This window comes from Diabrotica virgifera, chromosome 9, assembly GCF_917563875.1.
Source record: "Diabrotica virgifera virgifera chromosome 9, PGI_DIABVI_V3a".
Lineage (NCBI taxonomy): Eukaryota > Metazoa > Arthropoda > Insecta > Coleoptera > Chrysomelidae > Diabrotica > Diabrotica virgifera.
In genome coordinates, this window is record NC_065451.1 from 67,317,569 (window position 1) to 67,323,368 (window position 5,800).

Consider the following 5,800-nt stretch of genomic DNA (forward strand, 5'->3'; position numbering starts at 1 on the left):
TGATGTTCTGCACAGTAAACACAAATATAGCAGCCTTTTCTATCCTCAGGTGGGGTCAAAAATCAGAAATGTGCTGCATTTACGACTAAATGTGAACTTTCATAAAAACATACGTATCATCGGAGTAACTCGCATGTCAAAAAAATTTGAGCGGTGGGGTCACAGGTGACCCCACTTCGTGGTTCTAGAGTTAATAATAATTTTGGATATTGTGAAAAATGAAAGGTAGTTTACTCTTTAATAAAATTCATATTTTTTGACAAACCTAGTATACAACTGAAAATTTTTTATATTTGATGGTTGTTTAAAGGTTTCAAATCATGCAAAGCTTTTATAAAGAATAACTTGTTCCTAAAATTGATAATAAAAAAGTTTTTCATATGGTTCCAACCATGGACGTATAAATAAAGATATATCTTTATTTATACGTCCATGGTTCCAACTTACTGAGACATAAATTTCTTTGCATTTATTTTATTATATTATGATAAGGTTATTAAAAGGCTACAAATGTAAAAACATGCATTTTAACTTTTGTTCTGTGTCATGGATAACATACAGTCAATATTTCACATAATGTTTTATGTTGTTCATAAAACAACAGCTAACACACTACATATTTACATAATTAACTATTTAGATAGGAAATAAGCCACAATTAAATAAATAATTTTATTAACGTTTCGACACCCAACTCGGATGTCGTTGTCAAAATACAAAATACTACTAAATTAAACAAAAATGTTGTTGCTAAGTAAAAAATTCTTCTAATAATTTATTTAATTTGACTCATTTATATTGGCAATTCAGACATATATTATACATTTTAAAGTAGAAGACTTTAAAATGATATTGCCAATATTTATGAGTTGCGTTCCTGGGACGAATTTACTGAAAGATAGTTCATTCGATTACATGAAATCAACCTCAACTCAAGAATATCCGTCACAAAAAAAAAATCATAGCATGTGATCTGTCTTTAAAAAGACAACCAAATGCAACGATGACAGTAAAATTCTCGCGTTAGAGATTCCATAGTAAATCACTTTTTTTGCATTTGGTTGTCTTTTTAAAGACAGATCACATGCTATGATTTTTTTTGTGATGGATATTCTTGAGTTGAGGATGATTTCATGTAATCGAATGAACTATCTTTCAGTTAAGTCGTCCCAGGAACGCAACTCATAAATATTGGCAATATCATTTTAAAGTCTTCTACTTTAAAATGTATAATATATGTCTGAATTGCCAATATAAATGAGTCAGATTAAATAAATTATTAGAAGAATTTTTTACTTAGCAACATTTTTGTTTAATTTAGTAGTCTTTTGTATTTTGACAACGACACCCGATTTGGACGTCGAAAATTATTTTTTTCAATTTAATTGTGGCTTATTTCCCTTCTAAATAGTTAATCATAAAAATGCCACAAGAAAATAGCTTCAGAACAATATTTACATAAAGTACAAATAACACAGAACATACATTTTTCCAAACTTATTGAATTAATTTCTAAAATTAATTTGAATTAGCATTTGTTGGAGTCTTCTTCCTGTGAGCAGATCTCTATCACGAATTCTACCTTCTATATTTATTCCATTGACATTTCCATAATCAATATCTATATGATTGTTTTCTTCATCACCTAAACCAATAGGGGGTACATTATGCATACCAATGCACAAATTGTGCAGCACAGTGCATGCATTATTATTTATTTTATTCAGCCATGGTTGGAGTGTAAAATTCTATGCCTCCATTTTAAAATCCCATTGCATCTCTCTATAGGGGATTCAGTTCTTCTGTGATGAATATTTCTTCTAGAGTAGCAGGTAATGCATTTTGGATGGATGTCAACATCAACTGACTTAGAGCATATCCAGAATCACCTTAAAGTAAGAATAATTGCATTGCTACAAAATATTATGTACATTTATGGCCTGAAGACCATGGCAAATAGTTTATGTTAACTCACATTAAAAAAAAGACCTGTGTCTGTTGTTATTAATGTTTCTAATAAATTGGTAGGCTACACTATCATTGAAAATACTTATAACTAAGTATCATGACTGCTAATTAAACGAATTAATTTGTTGAATCGAAAAGATCTGCAAAATGAAATGAAACTACTTGAATTGAAAAGGAGTTTTGTACACATAAATCTATGTATTTACATCAAAATGATGCTGTTAGCGTGATTCCTTGGATAAATAATATGTGTAATAAATAAGGTGATGAATCACCTGTAATTTATTACAAATTACAATCGAAAGTAGCAGAAAATAATATGTATAAGAAAGACGATATTGTTCTGATCTTAATGACCCAGTATCAGATTGAATTATTAAAGAAATTTGGTAGAAACCTCATTTGTATAGATTCCACACATAGCACAAACATTTATGATTTTCTATTAAGTACTCTTGTTGATGAGTATGGAGAAGGTATTCCTGTGCCATACTTAATTTCAAATAAAACGGATAAAATTTTTATGGCCCATTTCTTTTAAATTATTAAAACTGAAACTGGATCTATAACTGCTAAAGTATTTATGTGTGATGATGATGCTGTTTTCTATAATGCTTGGGTAAGTGTAATGGGTTTACCGCTACCTTGCTTATTTTGTGCTTGGCATGTTGATCAAAACTGGCAAAAACAATTAAAAACAGTAAATAATGGCTCTCAATAAGTTAAAGCTGAAGTATATAAATGTTTAAGACTTCTAATGAACAGTACCAGTGAAAATGAATTTAGCAATCTTCTAGAAAATACCCTAAATGAACTTCACAACAATGGCACTACAAAAGAATTTACTATTTATTTTCAACATAACTATGCTAATTGAGTGAAATCATGGGCATATTATTATAGGTATGGATTGGGAATAAATACAAATATGTATTTAGAAGCATTCCATAAAGTCCTAAGCATATTTTTTATTTGGAAGGAAAGAAGGTAAAAAGACTGGATAAAACGACAGATGATCTAATGAAATTTACTAGGGATAAACTGTTTGATCGATTGACAAAAACAATAAAAGGAAAGTCAACTTATCGAATTACCTTAATCAATAAAAGTCAACAAAGTAGCTTTGAAATAAGAGGAAATTACTGGCATTTTTCAAAATTATACAGGGTGTCCCGAAAAGATTGGTCATAAATTATACCACAGATTCTGGGGTCAAAAATAGGTTGATTAAACCTCACTTATCTATATACAATAGTGCACACACAAAAAGTTACAGCCCTTTGAAGTTACAAACTGAAAATCAATTTTTTTTTCATATATCGAAAGCTCAGGAGATTCTTTATTGAAAATGGACATGTGGCATTCTTATAGCGGCAACATCTTAAAAACATTAAAGTGAAATTTGTGCACCCCATAAAAATATGGGCGTTTTGTTCCCTTAAACCCCCCAAACTTTTGTGTACGTTCCAATTAAATTATTATTGTTGCACTATTAGGTAAACACAATATTTTTAAAACTTTTTTGCTTCCTAGTATTTTTTTTGATAAGCTAGTGTTTATCGAGATATTTTGAATATTTGTTGAATCCGCCACATATTTGTATATGATTAAGTACGATTATAGAGAGCTGTTAATAATCTGAAAATTTATTTATAATTTAGATCATTTGGTATATTTTGAAAAAAAAAGTTACATCTTGATAAAAGGTGACTTATCAAAAAAAGACTAAGAGGCAAAACAGTTGTAATACTGTGTTTATTTAATGGTACCAAAATAATAGTATAATTGGAATGTACACAAAGATTTGGGGGATTAATGGAATAAAACGCCCATAAAATTTTTATGTAAACATCTTAAAAAAGAAGCTGCATCCCGATAAAAACTGGCTTATGTAAAAAATACTAAGAGGCAAAAAAGTTTTAGAAACATTGTTTAACTAATGGTACCACAATAATGAATTAAATGGAACATACACAAAAGTTTGGGGGGGGGGGGCTTAAGGGAACAAAACCCCCATAAAATGTTTATGGGGTGGACAAATTTCACTACCTATATAATTTTATTTTAAGATGTTCCTGCCATAAGAATGCCCCATGTCCATTTTCAATAAAAAATCTCTAATAATTTTCGATATATTGAAAAAAATCGATTTTCATTTTGTAACTTCAAAGGGCTGTAAATTTTTTTTATGAGCGCATTTTTAGGTACTAAGGTAAGTTAGGTGCAATCAAACTATTTTTGACCCCGGAATGTGTGGTATAATTTATGACCGACCAATCTTTTCTGGACACCCTGTATGATATGACAGAGAAAATTATTCAAGTAAAATTTATAAACCCCAATGCAAATACCTGAGGGATCAGTTCTTAGTGTACTATTTTTTATTTGCATAAATTCATTTTCGCTACTACATTTAGAAGTAAGATAAAATTATTTGCTGATGATATCATTATAATTCATTTTAATAATATCCAGAACAACATAGAAAGTTATTTAAAAACAGTAATTATGGAGGAAGATGATACTTTTTTACCTACATATTTTTAGTAATTAAATAAATGTAGTTAATTAATGGACTAGATCATAAATTGTTACATCCCTTTATTTACAGCGTAAGTTGTGATACAAATTATTAAACTTGAAGGCTAGAAAAAATTTGAAAATTTTGTAGGCATAAACATTTTTGAAAACATGATGTGCTTTATTTAATATCTTACTCATTAAAATAATGGTTAAAAATTCTTGTACCATAAATAAAGTAAATAATCACGTAATATAGAAATAATTAACAAAATGTTACATTTTTCTGAAAATTCATAATTTTTGGTGTTTAATCTTATGATCTTAAAAATCATAAGGAGGAACACATTTTAATTTGTCACTATTACCTGTATTGACTAAGGTTTGCTTAATACAAATTATTCTTTGAATATACGTATAAAGATGTTTTGTTTGCGTCTTTTGATCCCTGAAAAATTAGGCGAAAATAAAAATTATACATTGAAATTGAAATTAAAATTTTTTTTCCTTGCATTCTTGGATGAAATGACAATGACATCCGTCAACACGACTGCTTTCATTAATATTTCTTCATTCTACCACATGGCGCTGCCATCGCGTCAAAATATTTGCAAAAATATATCGCTCCCATATCGCTCGGGTAGGCATATTCGCGAAGACTCGCCTGCCGTTGGTGAACTGAAAATCAACTGTCATCAATACGCCTAACTTCACGCGCAACTATGATATGAGAATTATAAAAAAAATGCATTACAATCCAGATCCCGTAATTTTTTGAGCATTATTAGTGAGTACAAAGATATACATAGTAAATTTGGGTCAATGTCTCCACCAACAAAACTTATATCCTGGGAAAAATCAGGATACGTTCGGCATATGCAGCGCGAATAAATCTGTAATATATATTATAGCTTAGCTCGCCGTGCGTGGCGCGCTTAATTCATAAATGCAAATAAACCAATAAACTGTCATTGAAAATTATAAACGTCAAAATTCATAAGCTATCAAAGACATTCCTTATTGTTTATCCTTGTTTAACTTATTGTGATTGCTATGGAAAAACGGTTTAATTTTGCAATACTATTGTTTGTTTTTTAACCAAGAGGAGTGATTAAAATTTACCGCGCTGTATTGCTTGTTTGTAATTGGTCCAACCGCAGGCAAGTTTACTCCACTGTTATACAATTTTGACACTAATGACATTTATCAAATTTTGACACTAGTGACATTTCATAGGTTAATTAAGTTATATCGGCGATTTTTTTGTTTTCTGTGTTATTCCTTTAATTTTTAGATTGTTAGTCTGCTTTTA

The 5,800-nt window shown here is 29.5% G+C and overlaps 1 long non-coding RNA gene across 1 annotated transcript; it reads right to left on the reverse strand.

Annotated features, from left to right (window-relative positions):
- Positions 1 to 207: 207 nt before the first annotated feature.
- LOC126892481 (uncharacterized) lies at positions 208 to 5,274 on the reverse strand. The gene is made up of 2 exons (XR_007700855.1): positions 4,857 to 5,274; positions 208 to 1,889 (listed from the first exon to the last, which is right to left on the reverse strand). It is a non-coding gene; the product is annotated as an uncharacterized LOC126892481 (long non-coding RNA).
- Positions 5,275 to 5,800: the final 526 nt, after the last annotated feature.